The sequence below is a fragment of the Protopterus annectens genome, chromosome 2.part2, assembly GCF_019279795.1.
Source record: "Protopterus annectens isolate FY-2018-M chromosome 2.part2, PAN1.0, whole genome shotgun sequence".
NCBI lineage: Eukaryota > Metazoa > Chordata > Ceratodontiformes > Protopteridae > Protopterus > Protopterus annectens.
In genome coordinates, this window is record NC_056730.1 from 269,661,957 (window position 1) to 269,684,142 (window position 22,186).

Here is a 22,186-nt window from a genome sequence, read left to right on the forward strand (position 1 = left end):
ATGGCTGTGGACAAAGGTTTGAATGAGACAAAAAGTGACAAAAAGAAGAGGAGCAATATGGCTAATCATGATTCTGATGCTTTTAATTAAAACAAAATCTAGGGCATACAAAATGTGGAGAAGAGGGGTTAAAGAGGTGAAGGAGACACAGTACACTGAGGCAAGCAAAAAGTAACAAAGATGATGAATGACGTAAATAGTTATCAAGATGGATCAGGAAGGCAAGAAGGTTTTATTTATGTATTTCATAGAAAGAAAGAAGGGATGGGGGCTGAACTGGCCAGGCTGAGCAATAATAGGAGAGAGATCGCAGAATGCTGGGAAAAGGCAGAGGTATTGAATGAATACTTTGCTTCAATGTTCATGGATAAAAGAAAGGGGGGTATCAAGATGAGAAAGAGGCAGGGCAAAAGAGCAGACGAGAGGACAGACACTAGAAAGGAGAGTGAGGAGTTCTAGGGGGCACTAGCTATGCTTGAATAGGATAAAGTATGCAGATGGGTTGCACTGTGGAATCCTCAGGAGTCTGAACATTAGCTTGGCAATCCAGCTGACAGAGATATGTAATGGATCCTTGGTTAGTCCTGAAGTGCCAGAGGACTACAAGACAACAGACATGATAACTTTTTGGGTGATGAAGCAAGAAGAGTCTGGGAAATTACAGGCCTGTTAGCATAACAACATAGGTTCATAGGTAGGTATTAGGCTATCTGCCCAAGGGCCTATGTAAGCCTAGCCAGAAAGGGTCCCTGGCTTACGCCACCCAAGAAAGTTATTTTCCTGTGCCCCTGTTGAGCAGAGCCACAGAAGTGATCCCCGGGGTGTATTTCCTATTTCCCATCCACCCATCAAGATTTTTCTTGAAGAGTGCTAATGAGGAACTTTGCTTGACATAGATGAGTAGCTTGTTCCAGAGTATGGAAAGTCTCTGGGACAGGAATCTATCCCTCCAGCATGTCCTGTTTATTGTGGTGAAAAGGTTTAGATCCCTAGAGCATGTAGCTTGGAGAGATTGGGATTTCTTTAGGTGTAGCATATCCAACAGCTCTGGGTTTGACATAGCTTTATATGTTAGGCAGAAATCACCTCAGAGTAGGCGATATGCTACAGAGTAAAGCTGGAGTTTTTTGAGATGGTCAGTGTAGGGCATCTGTTTGAGGCCAGTAATCCTCTTTGTGAGGTACTTCTGTGGCCTTTCAGCTGCTGCAAATGTCTTGTGAGGTACATTCCAAAAGGGGCGTTGTACTCAATAATGGGTCTAATGAGTGTCGAGTAGAGGGGAACAATGACCTCTTTTTCTTGGATAAGAACCCTTTTGTGATGAGGTGTGCCTCATAGAAGGATTTCCTGACTACTGTGGCAATGTGATTATCAAAGGAGTGACAACTGTCCACCTGGGTCTCAAGGTCTCTTATCACACATTTGGTGTTAAGTAGACTGCCGCCTATGTGGTAGCTCATGGGTACAGCGTTTTTACCAAAGGGGATGACAATGCACCTTTTGGCATTGAGCTTTAGGCCATGACTCTGACACCAGACATCTGTCTCAGTGAGGCCCTTCTGTAGGATGTCCACATCATTTGGGGACTCGACTATGGCTCCTAGTTTGCAGTTGTCTGTGAACTTTGTTAGCCAAAGGCCTTTTGTGTTAGCCTGCACTTCAGAGAAGTAGATACCAAACAGGAGAGGTCCCAGAACTGAACCCTGTTGTACTCCACTTGTCACTGGTTTGAAATCAGATTTGGAATCTACAACTTTTATAGTGTGGATTCTGTCAGTGAGCCAGTTGGCAACCCATCTTGTGACGTAGGGATTTATACCTAGTTTAGTGAGTTTAGCTATAATTCCAGAATGGAGAATGGTGTTGAAAGCTTTGGCGAGGTCAAGATAGGATGTGTGAACCACCTTACCCTCGTCTACAACTTTGGTGACTGCCTTAAAGAAGTCGATCAGGTTCAGGAGGCATGATCTGCCTTTCACAAACCCGGACTAGGTGGGGTCCAGAGTTTGGATGTTACTGATATTTTTGTTTGTGAGTTCCATGATGATATGTTCCATGGCCTTACAGACCAGACTCGTCAGGCTAATAGGGTGATAGTTCCCAGGATCAGTGGTGGCTCCCCCCTTTGAGGAGTGGGATAACTGTTGCTGTGCACCATTCAGTGGGCAAAAAGCCTGACATAAGGCTATAATTGAACATGGTGCTTAGGTGGGGAACCAGTTCGTTCTGATGTTCGTGTAAAACGCAGCCTGGGATATTGTCCGGTCCTATGGATGCTGTGTTTTTGGATTTAAAGAGTGCAGCTTTTACCTGTATAGTTGTGATTACAGGGACTCTGCATTCTTCCTGTATAGATATGGGCCCTTTAGGGGATGAGAGGGGGGTAAAGTTAGCACTGAACCTATTTTCCCAGGATGTTGGCAATATCAGTTGGTTCTGTAATTTTCCTGCCATTGTGTAACTCAGAGCAGATCTGGGTGTTGCCATTGAGATTCTTGACATAGCTATAGAATGCTTTGTGGTTGTCCCTAGAATCAGTGGTGATTTTGTTTTCATAGCTAGCTTTGGAGGATCTTATAAGGGATCTCAGCTTTTTACTGAGGCTGACCAGGGAACTCCTCCACTCATGGGATTTTACTCTTTTGCAACAGTTTCTTCCTTCTGTTGTAGAGTTTGTTTATGACAGGGGCCCACCAGATTGGCTTCCTGTTTTTGGAGGATAGCATCTTGGTTCTGTTTGGGATAGCAAAATTCATGCACTCATGTAAGTGCTTATAGAGTGCATTTGTGTAAGATTCAGCAGTCGTAACTGTATTGTCCATCTGCATGGGTGTCATGAAGTTCACCACTTCTGTCTTAAGAATCATGAAGTTAGCTTTGGAGAATTTTTTTTCATGGTTTCCTTAATGGGGGGGGGGCTGTGGCTATCTAGGGTGATCAGCTTATGGTTGGGTCTGACCAACAAACACTGGTCACTCATGTTGGTAATGACTAGGTCTAGGATATTGTTGCCCCTGGTTGGGGTGTGGATAAGTTGATCCAGGGCATTGGAATTTATGAATTCCAGAAAGCGTTGAGCAAAGGAGTTGGTACATGAGTAGTTTTCCCAGTTAATGGTGGGGTAGTTGAAATTGCCCATTATTAGGGTGTTTAGTTGAACCATAATATTTTCCAGTATATCAAGAAAAGAGGAGTGGGAATCCTGGGGTATGGTGGGGTATCTGTAGCAAGCTACAATTTGGATTGCAGTTTTGCTCAGAGTTAGTTGCACTTGGATAACCTCAGATGCATTATGCTAAGCAACTAGCCTGGAGGTGTGGATATATTAATGAATATGGACACACTTCCATCTTTGGTGTTCCGGTCCAGGTTGGGTGGCCGAAAAGTGTGGTGTGAGTTATAGCCTGGTAATGCAGGGGTGCTCTCTGGAGCCTTGAACCAGGTCTCAGTCACTGCACAGATAGCGATGTTCTCCATTTTAAGGAGTGCCTCGAGGGAGTGCATTTTGAGAATTAGACTTCTAGCATTGAGTAGGATTATCCTCAGTTTCTGCTTGCCTGGTCCTGTTACAGTGATGAATTTGTCATTTGAACCTTGCCTAAAAATGGCACTATAGGGGCGGCAAGAGCCTTAGCCAGTATCCAGAATCCCAGGGGTGACAGGTACAGGTCATCTCTGGCAAAGCATCGTGGTCTATCAACCATGTCGTCCCAGGCAGACAGATACTGGATCCCCTTAGAATGACATCAGAAGATTAGCCAATTGTTGAAGTCAATCATTTTGTCCTCGTACTGCTGTATCATTTTGGGCAATGGCAGGATGCTACTCAGGGCTAGGGTCATACCTGCCTGGGCTACAAGATCGGAAAGCTCTTCCGTGTCTCTTTTCATGTAGTCCAGGGAAGTACGTTTCAGGTCATTCATACCAACATGGACAATGACAGAGTCATATTTGTACTTGTTGTGGAATGATCTGAGTGCGTGGGTTATGTGGTGGATCCTGGCACCAGACAGGCAGCTGACAGTAACCTTCTCCCTGTTTAGCCTGGTGAGTGGGACATCAGTGTGCCTGACTATAGAGTCACCTATGACTAGTGTGCTGGATACATTGTTTTGACTTATGGGCTGTGGTTGAGTGGCACACTGAGTCTGTGGGCTATGTGTGATTTGGGTTGTGTTGGGGGAGATGTTGCTTGCGTTTCTGCTTTGGAGGTCTCTGTTGCTTGAGCAGATTAATATTGAGAGCCTCCGTGACTGTTTTTGTGTTTCTATGTGTGGATTTTGGTAGTGTAGGTTTAGTGGGACTATGTGATGCGTGTGGTGTGGTGCAAGTGTTTACCTTCTCCTCTTCACTGTCAAGTTCAGTCATGGTTGGAGAGAGCTTTACCTCCAGTTTGGCTGGATAAGTGCATCTCTCACAAGTTGCAGTGTTGGGTGGTAGGAGTAGAGGGTTGTCTGTGTACATGAGGCAATTGCTAAATTGCCCCAAGATGCCCAGATTCATCAGATAGGCAGGAGAGAATGCTGGGAGCTGACCCTTGGACATGTCTGAATAAAAACCTATTTCCTCTAGACAAGTGAGGAAAGTGAGTACAAGAGCTGTTTTTCACTAAGCAAGTGAGGAAAGTAAGTACAAAAACTGTTTTCCTCTAGGTAATGAGCAAGGTTGAGAGCTGTAGTAATTTGTAGCTTATTTAATGGCAGGTAAAGTCATAGCTGGAATACTGAGTGAAAGTTTGGCAATATTTCTATTAAACAATTTCCAGGGCAGCAAACAAAATGGTTTCAAGGCCAGGAGGAGCTATTTCTCAAATATGAACCAGTTTTATGACTGGTTTCAGGTGAACATGATATAGGCTGCCAGTAGACGCAATCTCTCTGGACTTCAGCAAGGACTTTGACTTTGTCTCATGCAGAAGGTTGATAGTAAAAGTGGGGTACTGGAGATATGTCTATGATAGGGAACTGGATAGCTACATGACAGAATAGTGCAGTGGACTGTGCTGAGTGGGAGGAACAATATTGAAAATTAGGAAAGTGACTAGAGGAGTTCCATAGATATCCATCTTTCCTGGGAGTAATGCTCTTTGGTTTGTTTGTCTCAGACATACCTAAGGGAATAGAAGATTATCTTTTTTGTTGAGGAACAAAGATATGCTGCAGTATAGAATGGGATAACGTGTCTGTGGCTAAACAAGTGGTCAGAAAAGTGGCAGCTGATGTTTGATATAGACAAATGCAAACTGCTGCATTTAAGCTGCAACCCTTTCATGAAATATAAACTGGGGGTAGTGGAACTGATGGCAACAGGGCAAGAAATGTTTTTTTTTGGATTTTAATCACACCTAGATTTAAAGAATGCTGTGAATAGAACAAGAGGTCAGTGACAATAGCAGAAATAATGTTGGAAAGCCTCTTCATGTGGCTCAGTCCCAGCAGTCTAGATTTATGTCCACTTCAGAAGGCCTTGGACAACCAACACTCTGAATGCTGTGTGTATTTCTGGAGGCCATAAAAGGAAAAGAACATCAGGATCTTGGAAAGAATCTAAAAGAAAGTTCCTGGAAAGGTATGTTGAAGGAATGGAATGGGACTGTCAGAAAGCCAGAGGAGCTAGATATCTTCTTCCTTTAGACAAAATTAAACAGTGAGTGACATTATATTGGTACACAGGATGGCATCATTGAGATGAAAAATGAAATATCCTGAAACTGGAAGGCCAGAGGGAGAATAAGAGAATGCAGACATTAGGTTTTTGAGGACTATTTACTACCTAAACTTCTTAAAGGATGCTTTGTGTCAAAGGAAAAAACAACTTCAAAAAGATCAACACACGGCAGGTTCAGGTTAAGGCACTTTAATTCTTGCAGCAAGGAGACAAAAACGTGCTAATACAGAGTTTGTCTAACTAGAATCAGGAAGTGAGGCCATTTTTATACATTTCTTTCAAGACATTGCCTACTAAGCTGACGTAACAAATCACAAGTTCTTATGATATTATTTCATAGCAGCTGTTTGTCCATGATTTTCTGCTGAAATTTTCAAGATTATGAAAAAACTTCCTATGAAAAACAACGTGGCCTTGGAGACCACCGGTTAGATACAACTTCTCACTATGTGATGTTACCATTCAAGGTACTATGGCTAATTTGAGCACAAAGCAAGCACAGATTATAGTTCATTTCTTCAAGCAGTCTTTGTTCAACTGTATCTATCTTTTTCTGCAGTTGTGCATGTTCTCATAACATGAACAGAGCTGATTGTTCAAGTTCAATAACATTATAGAAAACAGTATTGTTCTATTCATTATTTTCCTGACCTAGCAGATAATCACCTGCTTCTCAGTAAATTTCCAAAAGGCATAAACATGAATTTTGCTGTGCTAGCAAATACTAGGTCAGAGAGCATCTTGCAGTTTCAGAAAGCATCTTTTAGTTTCATACAAAACTAAGCCGTGCATAAAATAGAATGAAATGTGTTAACCCTTTTAGCTTCTAATAAGCACTAAACACATACATTAATACATATTTTTCTAACATTTCCCCCCTGTTAATACTTTTTATTCTATTTTCAAAAGCATAAACAGTTTGCTTCTTCTCCTAACCTCTTCCGTTCAGAATTTGTAGTTAAGAGAGTCATTCAGTTTAGACTTATGAAAGTGTTTCATTTTTCAACAGTTCTTCAAATTCAGTACTTTGATACAAAGTTTCAGAAACTGACATGTCTATAAAATCTTTAATTAATCTTTTTATACAGGGAATACCACAACAAACACACACTCCTAATAGGAGTAATCCCACACAAATGGCAATCAGGATGTTCATTAGGATGGTACCCCACCCCCCAAACAAATTCTGGAAGAAATCCGTCAGTGGGTTTGGGCCTGGTTTGGTCATGGCTGACACTTGCTGATTTACTTCAAGATGGTCGTTTATCTCATGCTGGTTCTCAGGAATATATGAACAGCACTCCTCTTTTATTAAAGCGCAAGTATCGCCTTTCACCGCTAGGGTGAAGTCGAGAGCCATGCGGTTTTGAAGCACCACAGTTCTCATAGCATTCAGTTCATCAGTTACTAATTCGAGAGCAGAAAAAGTTGCATTGCTCATTACTTTGAGAAGTTTGGACAGTTTTCTCAGCTCCCAAATCGATTTTACTGCGCCATATGCAGGAGCTATACCTGCCCACGATATAATAGTGTCACTCAAGTCCATGTGTGTCAGTTTATCTTTGTTTTTTATGGAGTTATGGTTTCTCCAGCCTGCTTCGATTCGTGCCACTGGATTCTCAGGTTTCCTGATTGGATTTCCAGGTTTTTTGGTGACCTCTCTGACATTTCGAATTCTTCCCTGAGGCAAAACTGCATTGTGTCATATGGCCGGAACCAGGTAACCCAAAAAACAACTGCTGGACCAATTCTCAGGTAGCCATTTGTATGCCTTTTTTCCACATATAAAATAACAGTCCTCTACTTTAGTATTAATATATACTTGCCCTGCATGAAACACTTTTCTATCAATGATAGTTAGTTGCTTAAAAAGAACAGGATTATGTTGTACTTCGTTAACTGTTTTGTGCATTGATTCAAGAAATGAGTCATAGTTTGTATCACAAACAGAACCTGCATTATTAGCTTTGGTATAACATTTGTAAGGAACAGTCACATTACAATTGCTCCAATCCACCTGAACAGTATCATTTTTGTAAAAACATACAATTCCCTTTTGTGTAACAGGCAGATACAATGCCATTTTGTCTTGTGATTTTACAGTCGTAGTATCAAAAATCAAATTTTTCCAGGTCTCATTGACCCCTAGGGGGACAGCAGTCATTAATAATCCCCCGTATGCTGTTAGTATAACTGTACAAACCCAACAATTTGAAATATTAAAAGTCTCAGCATACACGTTTGATTGCTTGATAAGTGTTAAAGTTTGGATGCCAGTCTATGAGTAACGCATCACGTTTATTCAGTTCAGCTCGTGTGGCTGGAAAAAGGAAAGGCCACAGCAAAAAGATTATTGTTATCAGTATAGTTAACAGAATGATCATGCAATACTTCTATGGTTGTTCTGTATTTCTATTTGCTCCATATCTGGTCGTTTTTGTTCTTATTGTGTAACAGTAACAAGTTTTTTGTCCAGTTCAAAGTTTTTAACCAGTTTACAGCGTGTCAGGTGAATCCAAGACGCTCACTCTGCAATCTTGACTGCAGTGGGTGTTGACAGTAGCACTTGGTATGGCCCTTCCCACTTCGGTGATGTCCAATTCTTCTTTTTGATGACTTTCACCCAGACCCACGTGCCTGGGACTACTGCTGCTTCTGATGGTCTGGTTTGTTCTTTATCTGAAACAGAATTTAACTGCAAAAGTTGTTTATTACTTAGAAGTCGTCTCATATGTTCTGCAAGTGAACTGTCAGTCTCCTGGTCTATAGGCATGAGAGGTTTCCACTGAGGTATATAATATGCCCCCCCAAATAATTTTTCAAAAGGAGTTAACCCCTTTGCATTTGGAACAGTTCTCATGCTCAACAGTGCCAGAGGCAGGCAGTACACCCAATTTTTTTGCGTTTCACTAATTAACTTCCTAAGTTTATTTTTCAAAACCCCATTATGCCTCTCTACTAGTCCTGCAGATTGTGGATGAAATGCACAATGGTTTTTCAAGGAAATTCTGAAATATCGGCTCAACTGTTGTATAGTTTGATTTACAAAGTGTGTGCCATTGTCACTGTAGATCTTTTCCGGTATGCCAAATCTAGGAATAATTTCCCTAACAAGGATTTTTGCAACAGTAGCAGCATCTGGATTTTTGGTCAGAAAAGCTTCCACCCATTTGGAAAACATATCTATAATGACAAGACAATACTTCTTGTTTTCGCATTTGTTCAGTTCTACGAAATCCATACAGATAGTATGGAACGGGTACGGTGGTGCAGGGAAACTCCCTTGCTTAGGCTTCTATGCCCCTTGTGCATGATGTTTATTACAAACAAGACATGCCGCAAAAAAATTTTGAGTGTAATTTATAAATCCATATACTGTGAACACTCGATTCACTAACTGTACCATCCCCCCTGTTGAGACATGGCACTGCCCATGGCTCAACAAAGCTACATATCTAAACAAATTAGACGGCAGAATTGGTTTTCCTTCTTTGAAGATGTACAGCCCTTTCTCAAGAATTGCTCCTCGTTTTATCCATTTTTATTTTTCTACTTTTGTAGTAAGTGTCTGCATTGTTTTCAACATTTCTAAATCTAAAATCTCAGAAGGTTGTAATTCCTCACTCAAAAGAAATATTTCTGAAGCTGAAGCTGCCTGCTTTGCAGCTGTATCAGCTCTCGCATTACCTTTTGAAATCCTATCCTGTTGCTTGGTATGACCTACGCATTTACAAATAGCTACTTTCTGAGGTAACTGAATAGATTCTAACAAATCTAAAATAAACTGCGCATGATTAATCGGTTTGCCAGTAGATGTTATCATTCCTCTATTCTTCCACTGTTGCACAAAAACATGTACAGAAGAAAAAGCGTACTGGCTATCAGTAAAAATGTTTACACATTTACCCTTTGCCAAGGTACATGCCCTTGTCAAGGCAATCAATTCTGCTGCTTGTGCAGATAAGTTGTGTGGTAAAGACTTTGCTTCTAAAATCTCAGTATCAGAAACTACTGCATACCCTACTAGGTTCTGCCCTGTAGGACCCCTTCTGCATGAGCCGTCCATGTAATATGTCACCTCGGCATCATCCAAGGGAACATCCGTTAGATCTTTTCTAGGCAGTGTGTTTTGCTCAATCTCCTGCAGGCAGCTGTGTGTTGTGCCGTCTGCAGGGGTTGGGAGCAAGGTAGATGATTCAAAGGCATACATCGTTCAATTGTCATATGAAGTTGGCTCAACAGTATAGTCATACAGGAAAGATGTCTAGCAGGAGAAAGATATGCTACTTTACCTTGCAGTAAAATAATCGCGACTGCATGGGGCACTCTCAATGTGAGAGGGTGGAACAACACTACTGAGGCTGAAGCCTGTACTGCCATTGCAGCTGCAACTACTGCTTGTACACAGTGGGGCAGGGGTCGTGCCACTGGGTCCAGCTGTGATGAATAATAATCTATGAGGCGTTGTTTGTCCCCATGTTGCTGTGTTAACACTGATGTCATATAACCTTGCTTACAATTTACAGTTTGGAAAAAGCGTTTATGATAGTTTGGTAATCCAAAAACTAATGAGGATGCTATCAATTATTTTAGTTTGCAGAAAGCTGATTCTGCTTCTGGTGTCCATTGTAATAAATCTTGTGCTGCCATAGGCTTCTTGTATATCAAGTTGGTGAGTGGAGCAGACTCCAAGGCATAGTTTGGAATCCAACTCCGACAGAAATTAGTCGTACCCAGGAAGGACATCATTTCCTTCTTGGCAGTCGGTTTGGGTGCTTATAAAATTGCTATTTTCGTATCTTAATCTAATGTTCTGCCTTCTTTGGCTATTACATATCCCAGGTATTTAACCTGCTTTTTCCAAAGCTGCAACTTGTTCCTGTTTACTTTATGTCCTTGAGTGGCTAAGAAGTGTAATAATGCTATGGTATCTTCTGTGCATTCTTGCTGGGTGGGGGCTGCCAGCAGGATGTCGTCTACATAAATAAAATCTGACTGCCTCTCGGTGGGGTAAATCCCACCAAGTTGCTTGCCATCTCTTGTGAGAATATTGTTGGACTTTCACAATATCCTTGTGGTAGTCACGTGTATGTATACCTTTTTCCCTGAAATGTGAATGCAAACCAATGTTGGCTGTCAGGGTGTATCGGTATCAAAAAGAACGCATTGCTAATATCTACCACAGAAAAATACTTCTGTTGAGGCTTCAAATCATTCAATAGAGTGTGTGGATCTGGCACCGTAGGTGCTCTAGGTATTACTGCGTCATTTACAGCTTGTAAATCTTGGACCATACGCCATTCTCTGTTTGCTTTCCTGACAGGAAATAAGGGTGTGTTACATGGTGAATCGGGATATTCTACCAGTACTCCTTCCTTAAGTAAAGCTGCTATTATAGGTTTGATTCTTACTTCTGCATCTTTCCTTAAGGGATACTGTCTCTTCTGTGGTCTAAATGCTGATTTTGGCATGATAGTAACTGGTCCTGCTGTGTGAATGAGTCCTACATCTGATTTCCCTGTTGACCAGAGAGTTTCTGGTATACTCCGTAAGGCATTTTCTTCCTCTTCTTGTAAGAGTGCTAATCAGCTGTCCTTGCTAGACTGCAAGTGTACAGCTGGGTGTGTCTGTGTTATCCAATTTAACTTCTGCTTCTGTACTCCTTGTTCTGACAGTTCTAACTCTGTCTGTTTTTCCCACTTTGTGACTTTTTCTCCTAGGTCTGCCCATTTCACATTCTTGTCCTTAGTCAGACTAACACATGGTAATCGATTAGATTTATAAAGTGCAAAAAATTCCTGGGGTAATGAACAGCTAACTACACTGTTTCCTTCTGTGTCCCAGTACAGATTACGTAATACTAATCTGTTTGCACGGTTTCTAAACAGTTCTTGCTCATATTCCTTATCAGGTCCTGGTGTGCTACAGTAATACAGAATACAGTGCAACAAATGTTGTTTATCAGTGTCAAGGGAGGGGGACTTACTGATGGCTATGTTCATCAGCTCTTTGGTTACTGCCCCTGGACCAGTCGTAACCAAGTCCTGGCTGTACCAATAAAATGTTTCGCCCTCCGGTCACACTACAAAAGTATCCATTTGTCACTGTGCTTCCATACCCTGCATAGTTGGAACTACTGCTATGCCAAATATCTGCATAAGATCTCTGCACAAAAGGTTTACTGGGCATTTTGCAGAAACAACAATTTTGCTTTTCTGGGTCATCCCTGAAACGGGGTCAGTTATTGCTATGTTATGGGAGAGTGGCTCTCAATACAGCTGTCCATTAGCTGCTTTCACTAATATGTAATCGAGTGACTCTGAATTTTATGGTAGTTTGGAAGGATGTATCAGGGTCCGTGATGCCCCTGAGTCACACAGAAATTTAACTTCCCTCCCCTCTACCAGAAGTGTAACTTCCGGTTTCGTACCTACTAAGTAGAGCTCTAGGCTCAATAATGCTAAGTCTAAAATTTCACTTTCCTCACTATCTGCGATTTCTTGCACTTTCTCTATTTCTTCTATCAGATCCTCTATTCCCGCTATCATACTTGCATTTGTCTTTTCTTGGTAATTCCCTTCTAGTGATTCTTGACTATCATATAGTCAGTCCTCACCCTCCTTATCTTCCATGGTTACCTTCTTGTTTTGCTTGCAATCCCTTGCTAAATGTCCCTTTTTTCCGCACTTAAAACATTCACCCCTTTTCTTTCTCTCTTTAAACTCTTCTGATCCCTTATCAGATTGTTTGTTTCCCTGGGCATTTTTCTTGCCCTTTTTTCCGGACTGTACTACATAGACTTCTGCTCCATCTTCTACAGAAAATACTTGGGCTTTCTTTTTCTTTTTACTGTTAAAATGCCTTTCGGCATGTCTAGCATATTCAAGTAGTGACTGTAATCTACTTGTACGATGGTCAACCATGTACTTTGTAATAAAGCTGCTTATAGGCAAAATACTGCCTTTTAAAAATGCATTCTTTAGCTGCTGCTCATATGGGGAATCATGTGTTTGGTCTTCAGGTACCTGCATTCCACAATGGTTATTAAAACACTCTAATAATCTAGCATAATATCTGTCAACAGTTTCACCTTCTTGTTGGATGCATTGATTAATGCAAGTCCAGTCTGCCCTAGACTTCCATTTCTCAGAGATTCAGTCTGTAAGACCTTTTACTCTGTTATCCAGCTCTGCGTTGCTATGTGGGAGTGGCTTGTGTTCTGCGTCACTGGGATTCCAGTTGCCACTGATCATGTGCCAATCTGGACCTACAATTTGTCTAGCTACTTTTTCTACTTCTTCTCCATTTAAATGATAACTTAACCTCATGCCCTGTAAGTCTTCTAAGAATTTTCTAAAATTAACTTTTGGAGGGGGAATTCCCTCTGTGGCTTTCCGGATGTCTTCTGGTGTCCACAGTCTATATACCAGGAGAGTTGGGTCCTGCCCTTCCTGTCCTGCCTGAGGATTTGGTACTTCTATGAGTGGACATATCTCTTCTTCACTCATAGCTCGTGAATTTTTGTCCATTTGATATAACTCAATATCCCCTCTTAAGTTACGTGTTTGAGACCTAGTCTCGATGGGAACTCTGACAAACGGTCTTGACTTTGCAGGGACAGCCGGGTATAGCGGAGGTGGACTAGTTTGTCCACTCGCTTCATATTCTGGTAAGGGAAGCAGAGGGGGTGGAGGGGCTGATGCTATTACCAAATTATTGTCCTCTTTATCTAGAAACATTGCCTTTGAATTATTACTCTTGTTCCCTACGGTTTGCTTCCTCAATCCACCTGTGTGCCTGAGGAATGCCTAATTGACGTTGCTTTTTTACCTGACCTCTTGCATCAGTTTTAAGCTGTTTGACAAGTTTAATAAGTGAGGATTTTTCTAATTTGCCATCAAATTCATATTTATTAACCCATTTTGTATAGTACCTAACATTGTCGGCACGCTGTAATTGTATGTATTTTGCATCTTCAGTTAATGGCGGATCTTGGGATCTTTTTGTGCACCTATTTACCATGCTGTAAAAATGTTATGTAACCCTTCTTATTTTACGTGGTACCACAATTTCTCTTTTTCTCAGTTTATCTAGAATAACTGCCTACCTATTCTGTTTCCCTGATCTATGACAAGACTGCAATCTTCCTGTCCCTGACTTGTACAAGACAAATCTCCTGACAGACAATGCACATCGAGTCCCTGATCTAAAACAGGAAAAGATAAATCTCACCTTACCTGAGCCTCCGTGATTGATCATCTGGTTCAAGGAAAAAACGTTAACTCGTCCTCCAGTCGCAGATCAGAACAGTGGCTGGCCTCTTTTGAACGACAATTCAGTTGGAGGTCTTTCAGAGCAGAAGAACCAATGTGGTCTCTTCCCCGTACAGTTTCATGCCACTTGGCCCATCTGACCTGAGGCAAAGTGAGAGTTTCCGGTCCGAAGGACCAATCTGTCAAAGGAAAAACAACTTCAAAAAGATCAACACACAGCAGGTTCAGGTTAAGGCACTTTAATTCTTGCAGCAAGGAGACAAAAACTTGCTAATACAGAGTTTGTCTAACTAGAATCAGGAAGTGAGGCCATTTTTATACGTTTCCTACAAGACATTGCCTACTAAGCTGACGTAATAAATCACAAGTTTTTTATGATATTATTTCATAGCAGCTGTTTGTCCATGATTTTCTGCTGACATTTTCAAGATTATGAAAAAACTTCCTAAGAAAAACAACGTGGCCTTGGAGACCACCAGTTAGATACAACTTCTCACTATGTGATGTTACCATTCAAGGTACTATGGCTAATTTGAGCACAAAGCAAGCACAGATTATAGTTCATTTCTTCAAGCAGTCTTTGTTCAACTGTATCTATCTTTTTCTGCAGCTGTGCATGTTCTCATAACACGAACAGAGCTGATTGTTCAAGTTCAATAACATTATAGAAAACAGTATTGTTCTATTCATTATTTTCCTGACCTAGCAGATAATCACCTGCTTCTCAGTAAATTTCCAAAAGGCATAAACATGAATTTTTCTGTGCTAGCAAATACTAGATCAGAGAGCATCTTGCAGTTTCAGAAAGCATCTTTTAGTTTCATACAAAACTAAGCCGTGCATAAAATAGAATGAAATGTGTTAACCCTTTTAGCTTCTAATAAGCACTAAACACATACATTAATACATATTTTTCTGACACTTTGTCAACAAGGGTTCTAGATCCACACTATAATCACTAGAATGGGAGGTGGAGAGGAAACTGACAGTACCATTCAGGACAGCATGCAACAGATGGAAACTAGGAAGAGGATGCTAAGGTTGCAGGGAGATATAAATCTAAATGTACTTAAAGGGCATCCTAGACAGTCTTACTAAATAACTGCATTTTGCATAACTGCAAAAATCATTTCCAGATATTAAAAATTACCTAAATGAACTCCAACTCGTCCTAAACCCAAACAAAATAAAATTAATTATCTTCTCTAACAGGAAATGCAAAACAAATCCACCTCCTCTCTCAGACTACTCCACTATAATAGAACCAGTTTACCAAACAAAACTACTTGGTGTCACAATAGACAACAACCTAACATTCAATAAACACATATCACTCACAATTTAAAAAGTTCACATCAAACTTAGTGCACTATATAGGGCCAGACCTTAACTCACTGAAACACCAGACTAGCCACAGTCAGATCCCATCTCCTATCTACTCTCCTTTACTGTTCTCAAATTTTCACTAACCTGTGCATGTCTGATTTACATCTATTAATTCCTGATATAATCATCATCATCTTCTTTCGGCTGTTCCCATTAGGAGTCACCACAGCAGATCACCTGTTTCCATTTCTTCCTGTCCTCTGCATCTTGCTCTGTCACACCAACCACCTGCATGTCCTCTCTCGCCACATCCATAAACCTTATCTTAGGCTTTCCTCTTTTCCTGTTACCTGGTAGCTTCATACCTTAGCATCTTTTTCCCAATATACTCAGCATCCCTCCTCAGCACATGTCCAAACCAACATAATCATGCCTCTCTGGCTTTGACTCCAAACCTTCCAACCTGGGCTGACCCCCTAATATACTTATTCCTAATCCTGTCCACCCTCGTCACACCCAGTGCAAATCTTAACATCTTTAATTCTGCTACATCCAGCTCAAACTCCTGCCTTTTTGTCAATGCCACTGTCTCCAATCCATATAACATAGCTGGTCTCACTACCCTCTTGTAGACCTTCCCTTTCACTCTTACAGGTACTCGTCTGTCACAAATCACTGCTGACACTCTTCTCCACCCACTCCATCCTGCCTGTACTCTCTTCTTCACCTCTCTTCCACACTTACCGTTACTCTGAACTATTGACCCCCAAGTATTTAAACTCATCTACCTTCGCCACCTGTACTCCTTGCATCTTCACCATTCCTCTATCCTCCCTCTCATTCACACACATATATTCTGTCTTAGTCCTGCTGACCTTCATTCCCCTTCTCTCTAGAGCATATCTCCATCTCTCCAGGGTCTCCTCCACCTGTTCTCTACTCTCACTGCAGATCACAATGTCATCTGCAAACATCATAGTCCATAAAATTGCAAAATGTGCTGCTAATATACCCAACAGAACCTATCATTACCTTGCTCTTCAAAAATTACACTGTCCTGAATTTCCCAATCTGTTATCACTCAATCAGCTCACCAATGCCCACTCTATTATCCACAAACCTGAAACCTGCCCTGCAATCTTCAACCTAGTGCAACTAAATACCAACCCCAGGACCCTTAGATCATCCGATAAACTTATACTCAAGGTAACTAAGTCTCATAATTACTTTGATGGCCCTCTAATCTTCTGTAAAGTAGCAAGTATAAAGTAGTAAGTCAGTGGAACCTAATACCCTAATACCCCAGAATATCCTAAAAAATACAGATAGTCATAGCTTCAAACACCTCCTAAAGGAATACCTTACTCAGCAATGGCTATGCTCCTGTAATACTCCTGGCTAGTTTCTCATACCATCAATCAAATGTTTCTTTTCTCCTATCTTCTTATTGTCTTACTTCTACCAAATAAAAATACCACAGTGGTTTATTTTAGTTATGTAGCTAATGAGTTTCATATTACTGTCTGTAGTAAAGCTTAGGAAATGTAATGCTTTCTGTTTACATTCTCTGTTTATAAATTGTGCTTGCACGTAACTGTTAAACTTTTTGGATATTCTTTGTAAATCTTTGTAAAATGTATGTAATCTTTTTTTGTACTACTGTTATGGAGCTTTTCTCCCAGGGTCTCTGCTGAAAACAGGCTACTTACCCAGCTGGACATTAGCCAGTTAACAAATGCAAAATAAAATAAAAATAACATGTTTTAAATTTTAAAGGGAGGTACCGATTAGCCTGCTTAGCACCGCTCCTTTAAGAATTAGGAAGAGATTAAGTGAAGCACAACTCCATCTTCAAGAATGAAATGCAAGTAAGCAATTACGGAGAAAAGAGATGGCAATGAGTAGTAACAAGTACAGGATGCATGAGGCAAGATCACAAAAAAAAAAAAAAAAAGGTAAAACCTTGTGGTAAATACAATTGCGGGATTCCAAAAAGATTTGAGTAGAATACTGGAGAGCCTCTTCCATCTGTCTCACAAACCCAAACCTGAATTTTCTAGTACATTACCCCAGTAAACCAATGCACACACACACACACACACACACACACACACACACACACACACACACACACGCACACACACGCACACACACACACACACACACACACACACACACACACACACACACACACACACACACACACACGTACAGTGAATATAAAAAGTTTACACACCCCTGTTAAAATGCCAGGTTTTTGTGATATAAAAAAATAAGACCACAATAAATAATTTCAAAACTTTTCCCACCTTTAATGTAACCTATGACCTGTACAATTCAATTAAAAAACAAACAAATCTGTTATGGGAAAAAATATAAAAAATAAAAACGTACAATAAGCTGGTTGCATAAGTGTGCACACCCTTAAACTAATACTTTGTTGAAGCACCCTTTTATTTAATTACAGCATTCAGTCTCTTGGGTAGGAGTCTGTCAGCATGGCACATCTTGACTTTGCAATATTTGCCCACTCTTCCTTGCAAAAGTGCTCCAAATATGTCAGATTGTGAGGGCATCTCTTATGCACAGCCCTCTTCAGGTCACCATCACAGATTTTCTTTTGGATTTAGTTCTCTGCTCTGGCTGGGCCATTCCAAAACTTTAATTTTCTTCTGATTAAGCCATTCTTTTCTTGATATGGATGTATTCTTGGGGTTATTGTTGTGTTGAAAGGTGAAATTCCTCTTCAGCGTTCTAGCAGACACCTGAAGGTTTGGGCTAAAAGTGACTGGTATTTGGAACTGTTCATTATTCCCTCCACCTTGACTAAAGCCCCAGTTCCAGCTGAAGAAAAGCAACCCCAATGCATGATACTGCCACCACCATGCTTCACCCTGGCGATTGTGTTCTTTTGTGATGCAAAGTGTTTTTTTTGCTCCAAACATACCTTTTGGAATTGTAGCCAAAAAGTTCAACCTTGGTCTCATCAGACCATAACATATTTTCCCACATGCCTTTGGGAGACTTGAGGTAATGTTTTGCAAATTTTACCTGGGACTGGATGTTTTTCTGTGTAAGAAAAGGCTTCCATTTTGCAACCCTATCCCATAGCCCAGACATCTGGAGAATATGTGAGATTCTTGTCAGAAATTCCTGCAGCTCCTTCAATGTTGCTGTAGGTCTCTTGGCAGCCTCCCTGGCCAGTTTTTGTTGTCTTTTCATCAATTTTGGAGGGATGTCCAGTTCTTTGCAACATCACTGTTGTGCCATATCTTCTCCACATTTTGATGACTGTCTTCACTGCTCTATGATATATCCAATGCTGTGGAAATTTTTTTGTACTCTTCTACTGACTGATACCTTTCGACAATGAGAGCCCTTTGATGCTTTGTAAGCTCTCTGCGAACCATGGCTTTTGCTGTAGCAGGTAAATGAGGAAATGTCAGGAAAATCCTACTAGGACAGCTGAACTTTATTCGGGGTTAATCAGAGTCTCTTTAGTTGATGGCAGGTGTGTACCGAAGAAGGCTGAATGCTGTAATTAAATCAAAAGATATTTCAGCAAAGTATTAGTTTAAGGGTGTGCACACTTACGCAACCAGCTTATTGTACATTTTTTATTTTTTATATTTCCCCCAACAGATTTGTGTGCTTTTAATTGAATTGTACAGGTTATAGGTCACATTAAATGTGGGAAAAGTTTTGAAATTATTTATTGTGATCTAATTTTTTTTATATCACAAAAAAATGGCATTTTAACAGGGGTTTGTAAACTTTTTATATCCACTGTATGTGTGTGTGTATATGTGTATATGTGTATGTATATATAATTCCTGTCCATGAAAAAGCCATCAGGGAGAGGGAGGCTGGGTACTCTGAAACCAGTGTCTCTCCATGCTGTGACCTACTGAAGTCAATGGATGGAATGGCTAGGATTATGGCTACACTAAATCTTGGTAACACGGTTCATTCATTCTGAGGAATTCTATGGTAATGAGTCTCATATTTGAAGTCCTACCTGAAGAGTTTGGCAAAATCTTTGAGTCCAGCTAAAGCTACCAGGTACCACAGTTGAACCTATATGCGTAACTCACTCTGCAGGTAGCCTGGCTTCCCAAGAGGTACTGCCTGCATGACTTATAAACTCCATCATACAAGTGGAGCTGTTGCTTTATTGAAACAGCCCGTTGACTTCAGTCAGTGAAGTTTTTAGTATCTGGCCCTATATCTCAACACATTCAAAAAGTCGGTATTCTGAATTGTTATAAAGACTGTGGAAGTCACAAAAATGTGTTGTTAGCCACACAAAATTTGACAGAGTGCAGTTAAAAAGATTCTTAGAGTAAGCAGCTTGGTCATCTGTATCAATTATTTTTGCTGAACAATAATATGAGATTTTAGTAGCAAAAAATGCTGTGTGATATTGGCCAGCTGTAAGCTCTTTGTGTAGGAAGTAGGCATATCTGAAGGTAGTAACTGCTTTCTTCATTCTTTTTTCTCTCTCTCTCTCTCTGTCTGTCTCTTGCCCCCCCCTATATAGATAGATAGATAGATAGATAGATAGATAGATAGATAGATAGATAGATAGATAGACATATTCGTTGAGATGAGGCAGATGACGGGGAGTTTGCCCTGTAACAAAATAATGCTGCTAGTATTTGATACCATTCTAACTGCAAAAGGCAGTTACAGCAAAAGACTACAGATTTTCCAGTACAGACTATGAATGATCCTAATGATGCTGTGTCTGAAATATCAGTGCACAGTCATGAATCACAAGGCTCTTGGACTATCTAAATTTGACATTTTCTTTACTGTTTGTACCTCATGTGATGGACCACCTATTGGAGTTCAACAAAAATAACTGATACAGATGAACAGACTGCTTACTCTAAGAATCTTTTTAACCACACGCTGTCTGATTGCTTTCCCAAAAAACAGCCCTTTTGTGGCTAACAACACATTTTTGTGACTTCCACAGTCTTTATAAAAATTCAGAATACTGACTTTTTGAATGTGTTGAGGTATAGGGCCAGATACTAAAAACTTCATGGTTTCATATCTGCTACTCTGCAATGCTACCCCAAATATTACAGGACAGAAGATTGACACAATATGCCAGGATCACATAATTACAGTACAGTATAGAACAGTACATGTGACAACAAGAACAGGTATTGCAATTCACAAATGCTTTATGTTAATGACGTTCTTTTTGTATTCCTGGCATAGGGCAAATATGGATAATTTTGCATTAGTTCAGTGGTTAAGCACCTCTAGTTGTTTTCTCTGTGACTGCTCTGGAACCTTTTCCACATGGCAAGTCTACCTAGACATAAAATGTAAACCATTAAAATAATTCTCTTTCAATATAACCACGCATGCACTAAATAGCTATTTCAGTGTTATACATTTTACTTAACTGCATATATGTTGCTAGTTAAACAAAAGTGCCCAGCTTAGTAGTAGAGTGGTCCATGCAGATCACTGATTGATTTTCATGAAGAAAAGCCCAGATTGTGAATGCATCCCATTTAGAAAAGTAAGACCAGATTATTGTGCTATGGGCTCACACTGACTTACTGTGATCTGATTTCCATGTGCACATTTACATTTTTCATACTCAAAAGTTCATACGTTCATAGGTGTTTACTAGGCTAACGGCCACAAAGGCCCTTTTAAGCCTAGCCATGCATCCCAAATCTCTGACAAGTTCTGGTACCCTTGATAAGTGTGAGCATGGGCCTGAGAGATGAACCATTTACAGGTTACCTGTGTCCATTAGAGACATAGGTGCCAAACCAGGGATGAATTTCCAGTTTCCCATCCAATTGTCCAAGTTGCACTTGAATTGGTTTAGGGAGGTACTCTGCTTCACATGGACGGGGAGTCTGTTCCATAGACAGGGTAGTCTCTGGGATACATACCTATCTCTCCAGCAGGTCCTGTTTATATCACAGGCAAGGTTTAAGTCTTTAGAACGGATAATTCTGGTGCTGTTTGTTCGTGGATATGCAGGAGGTCCATCAGAGTGGGGTCTGACAATGCCCTATATTCCAGGAATAGATATCCCCTCAAAAGCCTGTAGGAGACAGAATACAGGGATAGGGTCTTGAAGTGGTCTGCATAGAACATATTACTTACACCCTGTATTCTTTTAGTGAGGAACCTCTGTGGATATTCCAATTGTTCGGTATGCCTGGTTAGGTACATACCAAATGGGGAATTGTACTTAGTGATAGGTCTGATGAATGCCAAATACAGTGGAACAATGACTTCCTTGGACTTAGATGACATACCTTTGTTTATAAGTTGTGCAACATAGAATGATTAACTTATCACTGTTGAAACGTGATGATCCAAAGCCAGATTGCTATCTATGTGGGCCCCTACGTCTTTGACTACTGGGTCAACTCTAAGAGGTGTGTTGTCAATATGATAGTTACCAGGGATGGATGACTTCCCAAAGGATACTATTATGCATTTCTTGGCATTTAGTTTTAGTCCATGGCTCTGACATGAATTGTTTGTCTAAACTGCTGACTTGTAGACTACCATGAACAGAAAAATGTGTCTTCAATTTTGTAATGACAGTGCTGGATATCAGATTAGGAAGAAAGTCAATTTCAAACTAATTTGAGTAAGAGTCTACTAACAGTGAGTAATGCTGACCATTCCATTCAAAAATATCAGTAGTAACCATCGACCATGGTAGTTAGGAATCTTGTTTAGCTGAAATGCTCTTTTTGTTGGTATGATTGCAACTATGATTGATCATCATCTTCTTTCGGCTGTTCATATTAGGGGTCGCCACAGTGGATCACATGTTTCCATTTCTTCCTGTCCTCTGCATCTTGCTCTGTCACACCAATCGCCTGCATGTCCTCTCTCACCACATCCATAAACCTTATCTTAGGCCT